Source organism: Portunus trituberculatus, chromosome 35 (assembly GCF_017591435.1).
Source record: "Portunus trituberculatus isolate SZX2019 chromosome 35, ASM1759143v1, whole genome shotgun sequence".
Classification (NCBI taxonomy): domain Eukaryota; kingdom Metazoa; phylum Arthropoda; class Malacostraca; order Decapoda; family Portunidae; genus Portunus; species Portunus trituberculatus.
In genome coordinates, this window is record NC_059289.1 from 14,577,603 (window position 1) to 14,590,925 (window position 13,323).

A 13,323-nucleotide genomic window follows, 5' to 3' on the forward strand; every position below is an offset into this window, starting at 1 on the left:
ACACGAATGGTGATCTCCTCTTCAATAACCACTGAATGACATCACCTCTTTGGCACATCATTAGCAGTGACTCGCATGTATCCGTCCCTGCACTCACCCTCTTCAGAAGTAGCCGTGACGGACCAGCAACTCGGGTACACTTTAGCGAGCGTGCATTGTCACGTCAACACATCGGCAAATGACAGCGGCGGACAGAAGCAACTTTAGCCACACTGTAAACTCGTACCTTCAGAGGAGCGACTGTGATCAATGCCCATGCTGACTTAGGACAAATGTAGCGTCAGCATTTTTCGCGTCAGCTGATCGCCTCGTCAGCTGGTGGCCACATGTGCGAGTGGCGGCGAGGTGGAGTGACAGACAGCCCAGCGTGGTCAAGTCTTAATCTGTACATCAGTTAATGGCTGTGTGCCCCGCTCACAGCTATTTGTGAGCCTTTAGCTTTGTTTATGCTGGTGGGGACGAGGTGAACAGAGAGAGAGAGAGAGAGAGAGAGAGAGAGAGAGAGAGAGAATAAGATAAAGGAGTTAAAAGAGAGAAACGCACGGTTCTAACTTGTTCAAAGCAAAGAAAGGAAATAATAGATTTAAAAATGCATATGGAAAAAAATACGTATTGCGAGCATTTTACCAACATAAAGAGTGAAAAAGGAAGGATAAGAAGAAAGAGGACGGAGGAACGGCTGTTATTCACCAAGACTCACATTATCCTAATTACCAGTCATTCCACACCTGCAGGCACGCATCCCACGGTCCTGCACTCCTCTTGCTCCACACCTCCCACACGCCACCACACCTCCTGTACCACACCCGCCGCACACACCACCACCACCTACCTACCACACACACCACCACATCCATATATTTACTACACACACTAACACACATCACCAGATACTCCACCACAAAGTCTATCACACTACCCACTACACACACCACCACACACCATCAGACAATCCACTACACCTATATACTGCAACTCCCGCACACCACGTCATACATCCTACCACACAAACCACCAGGCATACCACCACGCACTCCACCACATATCTCACCACACCCTACCACATACTGTCTCAGCACATACCTATCATATACCTTACCGCACACCTCATTACTCACCTCACCACACACCCCATCACACACCCTATCACGCACTCCACCATATATCTCACCACACCCTCCCACATAGCTCATCACATACCTAACATATACCTTACCACACACCTCACCACACACTCTTCCTACCTCAGCTCCCACCACTCAGGCCAACAAGTGTGAGTACCTGTTCTTAGCCCGTCCTGCCACCCTCCTTTTCAGCACTATTCCGTTTTGAGCATGGAGGCTCATTGAACACTCCTTCCAAGCGGTCATTTCAGCTTCCAAGACACACGCACCAGACCCTTCTAATTTCAGCCGCACGCGACTCGCAAGACCATTATTCCTTAACCGTCACAGCGACCCGTCATGAAATCTACTTCCTCGACACCCAAGAGTGAGAAAATATACATAGACATTCTACTCGGGAGATGCAAATCAGGGAAAACATTCTGGAAAAGAGGGAGAAATGTTGTAGTCAGTAGCGAGGCGGCGCGGCAAGGCAGTTCCCGCAGCAAGCCAGGTGACTGTTGTTTATTTACAAGTCACCTGCCCCGACAACCCTTAGGCGTCGTGTCCTTGCGCCGACATCCATCACAGTAATGATCGTATTTGGCGCCACTTGGAGTCTCTAACTACACCACCTTCTTCTGCTCAAAGTGTAGGTGGACCTGATGTAGCGTGCTGCCTCATGCCCGGCACTGCACTGGTGTTGTGCGGTGACCTCCCGTGACCCCCGTGACCTCTATGGTGCCATACGTGAACCTGGCACCGTCTAGATGGTAATATTAGATTCTATAAAAAAAAAACTTCTGTACTGGAAATGAAAGCGTAACTCTTTGCATACTCATTAATATGAAAATAAGGTTGGGAACAAATATTCTCCGGCGGACTTATTCTCTTCCAGCAATAATTAGAAGGAGCGGAAACTCTGCATCGAGAAAGCTTTGATGTCGCCCCCGGGAAGTGAAACGTTGACTTGATTATAAGTCCATTTGTGAGATAAATTACTCCTAGATTAAAAAAGTTATCAAATTATTAAGCCTAATCAGGAAGGCAAATTATACAAGGCCAAATTACCTGAGAACCTTTGGAGGGGCATGAGGCTGTGGGGGCGGGACGGCGGGGCGGCGGTGGGGGTACTGTCTCACATTTTGCTGCTGCAGATTTTCCTTCCCGAAAGTTTCCTCTCATTAACGAGGCACTTTTAGGCTGCAAGTGAGAGGACGTAGTGAGGAAAACTGACTGTGTACGGAATGCAGTGATGGTGATGAAGACGATGGTGATGATGGCAGTGGTAATGATAAGGAGTGGAAGAAAGAGGAGGAAGAAGGAGGAGGAAGAGGAGGAAGAGGAGGCGTGTGAAAAGGAAGAGATGAGAATCGTCTAGTTATAAATAGAGGGTAGCGGATTTGATTCTGTTAATGAAACTAGAAAGGGAAAAGAAGAATAAGGAAGATGAGTAGAAGGAGGAAGAGAAGGGGAAGAAGCAGAAGTAGAAATAGAGAGAGAGAGAGAGAGAGAGAGAGAGAGAGAGAGAGAGAGAGAGAGAGAGAGAGAGAGAGAGAGAGAGAGAGAGAGAGAGAGAGAGAGAGAGAGAGAGTGAGAGAGAATGTTTTAGGGCACGTCTGCTTCTGTTGGGGTTAAAACCTGACTCGTTATTAATTTGAAGACCTCTTATAGTGACCACGGAGAGAGAGAGAGAGAGAGAGAGAGAGAGAGAGAGAGAGAGAGAGAGAGAGAGAGAGAGAGAGAGAGAGAGAAGGGTCACCAACTTGTAAGGAGGGTGAACTTTGACACTTATTACAACGGTACGTAAAAAAAAAAGAAGAAAACATGGACGGATACGTAAAGAGATAGTATGTAGATAAGGAAAAGCTTGATAATAACAGACCTTCAAGAAGCAAGATGTTATTTGGTGAGTAACCTCCTGTTTTGTATCCATACTCTCCTATTATGTTTTATCTTTCCTCCCTTTCCCAACTGTTTTCTTCTTTTTCAAGTCTTTCTCTTCTTCTTTCTTTAAATACTTGGTTGTCGTACACATAGAGTATTAAAAGATGAGAAATAAAAGGTGATTCATCCAAATTCGGAGTCAATTGTGCGTTAGAGACTTAATTTAGTATCAAGCCACGCAGACAAATGTACTACCCAGCAATGTGTGTGTGTGTGTGTGTGTGTGTGTGTGTGTGTGTGTGTGTGTGTGTGTGTGTGTGTGTGTGTGTGTGTGTGTGTGTGTGTGTTCGCAATATTTCTTTCCTGATGTGTAATTAATGTTCCTGAGCTGAGTTACTGTTGGTCCAATTCTCTTTAAGGCTTGAAGTCTTTTTTGCGTGTTTTTTTTTTTATGTTCTTCTTTTACCTTGGGAATGGAAAGTAGCAGCTATCACTAATTAGGAAGGGAACTTTTTGAGAAGTGAATTCTGTCATCATGGCTTCAAATTCATTATAGCTTATTTTTTTTCAGAAGAGAAGAGAAATTACTAGTGGTATTTTCCTCGTCTTTCTTTCAACCACCACCACCACCACCACTACCACCACCACCGCTAGTAATGAAATTCCAATCAATTGCAATAATTTCCAATCAACCCAAATTTTCTTCTCGTCACCCTCCCATTAGCAGTGAGCGGCAGCATCCCTTCCCGGCATCGTGATAGACCTAGGAAATAATGGGACGACACACACACACACACACACACACACACACACACACACACACACACACACACACACACACACACACACACACACACACACACACACACACACACACACACACACACACACACACACACACACACACACATACACGCTGAGTAGGTTTATGGGTTCACTTACACAACACTTTTATCGCTAGGAAGCAAAGTGACGGGGAACAAAAAGGAAGAAAAAGAAGGAAAAAAAAAAACATACACAGCAGAGAGTTGGTGGAGAGCGAGGCGGGGCGTCATAACACACCAAGAGTCACCCATGAGTTTGAGTTCAGTGGCACCGTCTGGCACAGTGCCAAGGACAGGCCATAGAAAGTTTTTGTGGCAGTGTTGTGCCTGGCGTGTGGGCGATTCTTTATAACGGAGGGTAAGACAAGACTCACGCGTCGGCTATTGTCACGAGCGGTTTTAATTTGCTGCGGCGCGAAGGAGATGAGGTGCTGGGGACGAACACCTCTTTGTCGCTCTGTTTACGAGGCACCGAACCGCCTCGCTCCTTTACTTCTGTCCTCTTGCAGCGCGTTTGCATCCGATCTCTCATCTTTTTTCCTCCGATCTGGAACACAGCGCAAGAAGCTTGTGTATTTATGGTGAAGTGTGTCAGTAGTAAATGTGCGACTCGATACGAAGATGCTTTTCCGAGTAATATCATGCACACAACAGATTCTTCTGGTAGGGGTGTAAAGAGCGGTAGTCGTGTGGATAACACTGGGTGCAATTTTCATGTCGAAACCTGACAGGAAGAACCGGTGAGAGGAAAAAAAGCCGCATTCGCATTGCCTTCCCGCCGTCCACGACTGATGCGGTGCAAGCCGCCAGCCCTGACAAACGAACCAAGGTGAACGACAAGCTGTGCAAGAACCAGCACCTCAGTGATGCTGGGAGACAGTCAGGGAAAAAGTGTGTGTGTGTGTGTGTGTGTGTGTGTGTGTGTGTGTGTGTGTGTGTGTGTGTGTGTGTGTGTGTGTGCGGGCAGGGTTCCCCAGACTTGTGGTGGCTTAGTAGCTGTCTGCCGGCGGGAGTGTGCAGACCTCCACGTCCGTCCTTGCCTCGCTCCTACAGCTCCTTCTCTATTTACGAGTCGGCCTCAAGGGATGACTAGTTTACCACCTGGTCCTTAGTTCTGCCTTACCTTGGGTGTCCCCGAAGGTGCGTTCTTCCCTTTGGTTTTGTTTGATCCCATTATAAATATTTTAGTTTATGTAATTACGTTTGTGCCGATGACATGTGGAAGACAACGTTTGCTTTCAATAAACGCTGAATGTAGAAAGAGTTACTCCTTGACAGTAGAAAATTACGGCCCTTGTCAACCCCTCTACTACTCCTCCTCCTCTTCCTCCTCCTTCTTCCCGCCCCTGATCTCGCGTGGCTATGGTGGCCCATTCGTTGGCGCTCGCAGCTCTGTCTCACTCGCACTGGGAGGAGACACGGTGCTGGGGGGAAGCAGAGCCACAGTAACAACAGAGAGGGAGAAGGAGGAGGATGGAGAGGTGCAGGAGTCCGTAGTAACAGTAGGGAAGAGAAAGAAGTGGAGGGCAGACAGGGTTTCAAGGCGGCAGATGTGATTATTAATTATTTTGGTGTGGGAGAGCGTGGGGTTGCACACGCGCACCAGGTCCCAGGCATTGATTAGTGGTGCGCTTATGCCAGTCGCTCCAATGTATGCAAGAGCTTGGTGGTGGTGGCTCGGCGCGGACAGTGTGAGGCGTACCTTAGCCCGGGACACACGCCTACCTCCACGCCCGCCGCCCACGCCCGCCCCACCGTCATGACCACAGGTACACGTGCACGCCCACTCAACCCCTCTGCCCCGCCCCTTTCTTTGGGGATGCGTGAAGGTGGGGGAGAGGGGTACGCTGCACCCCCCCCACCTCACACCCCCAACCTCAACTCTCCCACCCCTCCCCGGCCCTCCCTCCTTATCAACACACCTGTTCAGTGCGTCTGTATTGTAAAGTCACCCCACCACCTGATGTAGGGAGCGGGTGGGGCACGTGTGTGTGTGGGCGCCGAGGAGAGGACTGGGGCAGGGTATGTGTCGCGAGCCTCGCCGCGTGGAGTGAAGGGTCGGGCGTGTTTTGTATCGCCCTGCGTCACTTTTTTTTTTCTGTTAAATATCTGCATAATTTACGTCCACTGGAGTGATAACTTGTTGGATGAGGTTGGCTGGCTCCCTGGGCACGCTGGGTCGCCGTTCTCTGCCCCACGTGCAGTACAGTGTCGGGACGCCCACGTGCGGGGAACAGCTGTGGCGGGGAAGGAAGTGACTTATCGCCGCCGTCGGAGCCGCGCACCGCCACAATACTCCCACTCCCTTTCCAACTTTTTCTCATCCCTTTCCCCGGAAAGCGATCAGACTACGGTGCCTGTAGGTGTTCTGGGTTCTTGAGGAGCAGCTTCGTGTTTGTTGTGACGGAAAACCAGCCGCCGACTGACCCGCCGTCGGAGGTTATCAACACTTTCATGCACACACCAGCCCAAGCGTCGCCCCGTCGCGTATCTGCCTCATATACATGTCAGGATTCGGTACCTCGCCAACACTTGAGAAAGCGTTTGCAGGACCAAGGACGAGCCTCATAAACATCAAGTTGAGAAAAAAAAAATAGCTGGAAATTCTCTCCGGCAGGTTCACTTGAGGTGCCGCCTTGACCCCACCAATGGCTGCACTTCACAGTGGGGGTAGGGAGGGGTGCTGGGAGTGCTAAGTGCTTGCTTGCTGGCCGACATGACTACACCACACCACCAACAATAGAATACACCAGGTGCCTGTGGGCGGCTGTAGACTTTCTAGCGTGAAATTACAATTCTATTCTAGTTTTATTGTCTAGATAAATGCTCACGTAAACACAAAGGAAAAGAAAGCAGTTAATGATAGGAACGGAGGAATAAGACGTTGTAAAAATGTCAGACCACTGTTTTCTTATCGAATAAAGTAAAGCAAAGGAGAAAACTTAATCAATTGTAACCAATTATAAGCAATAAACATTCGTAAATATATAGAAAAGTTAACACAATTGTGAATATCGACAACTTTTTGGTCGAACACAATCCTATGCAGGTGTGAAAACCTTTTTATCGTGTATTTATGTGTAGAAAAACTTGCTAAATAGCTGTATACGTAAATAAATCACTTAATCGCCAGGTAAACACGTGGGTCGGTAGGCAGGTGGAGGGAGGGAGCCAGTCCTCGGCGGCGGGGAGTGATTTAGAAAGCACTACTGTACATTGATAACAAAAAGTATATAACTGTAGCAACCAGTCATTAAAGAACAGGTTGTGTGTGTGTGTGTGTGTGTGTGTGTGTGTGTGTGTGTGTGTGTGTGAAGATTCAGCCATTATTCTCTTTCCCATTCCGATAATTTGGTCAGAAGTCATGTTACATCGCATGGTGCTGAGTTTATTTGTTTGTCTTGCGTAAAAATAAGTTGTTGTGCATGGCCCAAGTTGTTTATGTTTGTTATTATTGTTGTGTATCTTATGTTTTCATCCGCTTTATGGAATTTGTTATTTTTTTTATTTCTCTTTTAAAATTTATATCTTGATGAGAAAATAAATTGTGCCTTGAGGGAAAACTGAAAAGAGTGCTCATGGCTTCCTCCTCCTCCTCCTCCTCCTGCTCCTCTTCCTCTATTTCCTCCTCTTCCTCCTCCTCCTCCTCCTCCTCCTCCTCCTCACCCATCCTTCCATCCATCATACATTCTCTCTCTCTCTCTCTCTCTCTCTCTCTCTCTCTCTCTCTCTCTCTCTCTCTCTCTCTCTCTCTCTCTCTCTCTCTCTCTCTCTCTCTCTCTCTCTCTCTTCACACTTGGTTGCAATCTCTGGTGAAGAGAGAGAGAGAGAGAGAGAGAGAGAGAGAGAGAGAGAGAGAGAGAGAGAGAGAGAGAGAGAGAGACACGCGAGGAGAGGAAGTCGTGGCGTCACCTGGACAGCCGAGGAGCACGACGGAACTTCTCGAGAGACGCAGCCACAAAAACTGGATTAATTATCAAGTCCTGGTCGAGGCGGCAGGCGAGTCGAAGCGTCTCACTGATAATTACTGATGATTAGGGAGATACCAGGATGATTTACACCGTGCCTTGTGTGTCCGTGTGTCGTTCTCCCCGGGCATCTGACAAACAAACATGATTTCTTGAGCTTTTGTTTTCTAGAAGAGGCAGAAGCTGACACCCTCACTGCTACTACTCTTTCGCCGCCTTCTTGTGTCTTGGGTGGGTCAGGGTAGTGGGTGGGGGGGATGGAAGGGGTTGCAGGGTTGGATAGGGGTTCTTCAAGTGGCTCCTTCACTCCACTCCCCTCTTCGCTTTCTCGTATAATAACGGGAATGCCACCTATGCGGAAGTGAGGTTAATGAGAGGAGTTTTAGTTTGCTAGAGAGGATCCGTTCAGGTCGTGTGTGTGTGTGTGTGTGTGTGTGTGGTGAGGTGTGGGTCTTTGTCATTTTTTTTTTTTACTTGTTTTTTTGCGTTGTTATTGTTTTTGTTATTTTTCATTATTATTATTATTTTTATTATCATTATTATTATTATTTTTCTCATTGTTGTTGTTGTTGTTTTTTATTTATTTATTTCCTTTCAATTTTTCTACGGATATTATTACTAGTACTCTCATTACCATTGTATTTGAAAACTAAAACTATACATTTACCTTCATTCCACCCAGGCAATTATTCACATTTCTCTCTATTCGCAAGACGAGTTATCGTGTGTTATTGTACATGCAAATGCTCACGCGGACACGCACAGGACGCATATAGCTGAGTACTTTTGATGATTTACCTTTAACTTATTGCATTCACCTCTCTAATCATCGTTTATGGACGGCAATAACACGCCGCTAAGGAGTCGCAAGGATGGCCAGTAAATATAGCATAATTCGTGTTCAAATTAATGCGTATTTTACATATTTTTCTTGGGTACTTCTACTCATCTCTCTCTCTCTCTCTCTCTCTCTCTCTCTCTCTCTCTCTCTCTCTCTCTCTCTCTCTCTCTCTCTCTCTCTCTCTCTCAATGGGGAAGCCGGAACTTGAAGCTCTAAGGGAGGGAAGAGGGGGAGGAGCTACTGAAGGTGTTTCTTGGGTCGACCCCGAGAGAGAGAGAGAGAGAGAGAGAGAGAGAGAGAGAGAGAGAGAGAGTAGGCAGTTTGTTGATCGGATGGCCGGGGCATGACGGGTTTGTCGATGGAAGAAGGTGCCACACACACACACACACACACACACACACACACACACACACACACACACACACACACACACACACACACACACACACACACTGTTTGTTGTTTTATCTTCAGGGGCATTTGAAAGGCTGCGCTAATTGCCATATTTGCAAGTTAATGAGGAAGGTAATTCTCGCCCGCGCCGGGGACACAATAGCCCTTTTTGACCAATGATTTAGCGCCGCCGCTCTAACCTGATGAGTAATGTACCTTGCAAATACGTACATACAATCTGGAACCCTCCCTTCTCTCTCTCTCTCTCTCTCTCTCTCTCTCTCTCTCTCTCTCTCTCTCTCTCTCTCTCTCTCTCTCTCTCTCTCTCTTTTACATGACTTCACCACCCACACCGTCCCCACAACCGCCTCCGCCACAGCCGCCAATGATGCCACCGAATCAGCCAATCAGGATTATTGTTGCGCCTTGTAGAGACCAATCACGTGGCGGGAGGTAAGCAGCGGAAGGCAGCGTAGTAGTAGTAGTGGTGGTGGTGGTGGTGGTAGTGGTGGTGGTGCGCGTCCTGCCGCCACCGACGCCACCGCCTCCGTTTATATTGAAATTATCACGTTCTGGCGTTTCTCCTCGCGTGTTGGGCAGCTTTATGGTGCAGAGAGAGAGAGAGAGAGAGAGGGTAGGGAGGGCGTGAAAGGGGGGAGAGGGGACCATTCAATATGAAGATAGACTAATAGAAGGAGATCTAAAACACACTCGCGTGGAAACAGAGAAAAGATACACACACACACACACACACACGCATATACACACACACACACACACACACACACACACACACACACACACACACACACACACACACACACACACACACACACACACACACACACACAGTTAAATAGGTTAAAGAATTATTCTGTGTTTTTCCTCTACCTTTCTTTCTTACACATTTCCCTCCATATTTTAGAGACAGGTGCAGACAAACAAGTGAACAGAGAGAGAGAGAGAGAAGTAGACAGACGCAGACAGGGAAACGTGTGGCGGCCGCTTTGCAGAGAGAGAGAGAGAGAGAGAGAGAGAGAGAGAGAGAGAGAGCTGGTTGATAAGTCACCTCCCCTCTGTTCCCTGTCCCCTCTCTGTACTCTCTCTCTCTCTCTCTCTCTCTTCTTTACTTTTACTCTCATTCTTACCTTCCCTATCTTTCCTTCCCATTCTCACCTCCCATTCATTCCTCCCATCCTTCCTTCTCTTACCGCTGCCTGCCACCTTCCCCTCACTCCCCTCCTAGAAACTCGCTTACCATCCCATAAACCAGCGAACATTAAGGTAACCGCCAGACGACTCTCAGACGGGGACCAGAAGAACCATCCACAGGAGACGATCATTAGAGACCCTAGTACTGCTGAGAGAGAGAGAGAGAGAGAGAGAGGGATGGTTGGGGGTTGACTTCCTCTCTGCAGCAACAAAATGAATAACTTCCTTTGCTTCCTGATTTGAGGCTTTGAGTGTGGTAGTTGTTCCTCCTCCTCCTCCTCCTCCTCCTCCTCCTCCTCCTCCTCCTCCTCCTCCTCCTCCTCCTCCTCCTCCTCCTCCTCCTCCTTACTCCAGTTGATATCTGTGTCCTCTTCTTTTTCTTCGTTTTCTTTTTCATTTTTTTTTCTCCTATCGTGAGTGTTTCCTTGTTGTTCATGTTATTTATGTGTAGGTGTTGGAAGGAATTAGGTCTCTCTCTCTCTCTCTCTCTCTCTCTCTCTCTCTCTCTCTCTCTCTCTCTCTCTCTCTCTCTCTCTCTCTCTCTCTCTCTCTCTCTCTCTCTCTCTGTAACACACATATACAAATTTCTGGTTCGTATCTGTTTTGCAAAATTCGTTTATTTATTGTCACTTACTGAAATTTTACCTCGTCATCTTTATTTGCTCTCGGTTTTCACGTATTTACATTTTCCACATGGTTTTAATTATCTTCGTTTAATGTTTTTTATTGTTGCTCTTCATGTTCTTTTTTTCTTCTCTCTCCTCTCCCTCTCTATTCTTGCTCACTTGTCTCTCCTCCTTCTTCATTCTGAGTCCTCCTTCCTTCCACCTGCTCTTCAAAGACTCTCACCTTGCTAACGTTAATTAACAGGCCAAGAGTCATCATTACGTGAGAGCCAATTAAAATTTTTGGAATAGCTAATTGGCGTGGTAAATAATGTAGGTGGTGACAGGCGATCAAGCCAACAAATGTTCCTGTGTGTTTTTTTTTTTTTTTTTTTTGTTAATTAGAACAGAAACATCTGGTCCTCTCCACCCTGCTACCTGTCCTCACTTCACCTTGTCCTACTCATATCTTCCTCTTTCATCCTTTATATTTGTCTCTATTTCTAAGTGTACCCATTTCATTCTATTTCAACCTAATAATTTACCTTAAGACTAGATTATTTGGTTCTTTTCACCCCATTCCTGCCCTCACCTTATCTTGTCCCTCTCACATTTCCATCATTCTTTATATCTCCTTTCTTTTTTTATTTTATTTCTGTGCATTGTCTATTTCATTTAACTCAACTCGTCAATTGATCTGATGAAGACTGAAACATTTGGTCCTATTCACACTAGTTTTGGCCTCAACTAGCTGTGTTCCCTCTCTCGCTATCTATCTCTGTGCTTCTGTTCATTACTTAGCATAATGCATTACATATTCTACTTATGTATTCCCATCTGCTCCTATGCATTCTTATACCTTTCCTACCTCAACCGAAGTTACTCAACACAGTAACGTCGTATTTCATCCTTTGTGTTTCCTTACACCATTATGCAATATTATTCTCTCACCCTGATTCACTTCATCCACATATTCCTTCGGTAACCTTTTTTTACCTCCTGCACTAAGCTCACTTCAGCTCATTCTTATCTCACCTTGCTGTTACTATGTCAACACCACAGCACTCTATAGCACTACACGAGACTCAAAACTATGCACAGTACCCTTTCATTCACTTTCACTCTACCTATACACACCCACACAGCTTAAAAACTTAGCACATTTTACTGCGAGACACAATTCCTTTCATTCTCGCTCCAAATACACACCCACACACTCACTCGTCCCGCTACACTACCACACCCTACTCACCACCTCTCGTCTGCACTAGCTTTCTCACAACTGTTTACACCTCTGGGTATTTCATTAGCTCTGCGGTTGTATAGCACGCCGGGCTGTGGTGTTCTTGCCTGTTCCCTTTGCCTCAGAGCTCCCCTCCTAATGGGTGCATCTCGCTGCTTCAGATTAGACAAGGAGAGGCGGTGCTGTAAACCTTTTAATGTGCTATTCCGGGAAATTTTTGCTCTCCCCGTTGCTCTTCAGGTTTATTTGCGAGTATTTACTGCGTCTCATTCGCAATCAGCTGAGTTTCCTCCTTGACCAAATATTGCGTGAGTATCTGTTGGGAAATTGCTATAACTTTCCACCATTTGGCTCCACCTGCGGGAAAAAGAGGCAGCGATTAGGAGGGATATAATTATACGTCGTTAATTCTATGGCGATGCATCATGGTTATTTAAAGAGAATGCTTAAATGTTCCGTCGACACGTACTACGCGCAAGATTTTCGCGGGGATCGTTTTGTTGTCTTATTCATATGTATGTTAAATCTGACTTGATACTGTTGAAATGGGAAACAATATGGTGGAGGTGTAAACGTCTACCGTGTGTTTCGTAAGCACCTTTACATCATGAGTCAGGAAGAGAAGGAGGAGGAGGAGAAGGGAGGGGATCAGATAAAGATGTAGAGACAATGAAGGAACGAGGCAGGGGGATGGAGCGAGGGAGGCATAGGAGAGGAGAGGAGGAGAGGAGGGACGGGTAAAAGGAGGGGGAGATGGAGGAAAGAATATACAGGTAGCAGTCACACTAACAAGCTGAGATTTATGACCGGATCAAAATCCTTTCTTGTAATCACTTGTTTTTACGGTTATAATAACATAGCTAAAAAAAAAATGTCTTGAAGGGGCCGACCATGAGATAAGCTAAGAGAAAGAATGTATTTATTGTTTCCATGTAAAAAACGAAGAATGTATATGCTGTTTACGTTGAAAAAGCGTGTACATACGAATTAAGTTTTTTTTAGGTTAGGAGAACGAGAACATGATAAGGGTGCTAAATTAGTCGGCATAGCATAATTCAAGAGAGAGAGAGAGAGAGAGAGAGAGAGAGAGAGAGAGAGAGAGAGCAGTAGCGATAAAAAGTCAAATAATAGGAAGGAAGTGCGGATGATACAAAACAGAGAGTGCCAAGCTGGGTGCCATACTATACTATGCCAGCCCTGTTGTCACGGCACGCCCTACCTCCCCTCACCTCCCCTCCAACCACTGC

The 13,323-nt window shown here is 46.4% G+C and overlaps 1 protein-coding gene across 2 annotated transcripts in view; it reads left to right on the forward strand.

The window, feature by feature from the left end:
- The first annotated feature begins 5,217 nt into the window (after positions 1-5,217).
- LOC123512923 (zinc finger homeobox protein 3-like) overlaps positions 5,218-13,323 on the forward strand; it is a 146,744-nt gene continuing 138,638 nt past the window's right edge. Inside the window, exon 1 of one of the 2 annotated variants that reach the window (XM_045269588.1) lies at positions 5,218-5,583. The gene's annotated coding sequence lies outside the window, so the exon portion shown is untranslated. The remainder of the gene's footprint in view (positions 5,584-13,323) is intronic. The other variant, XM_045269589.1, reaches the window with a different exon arrangement.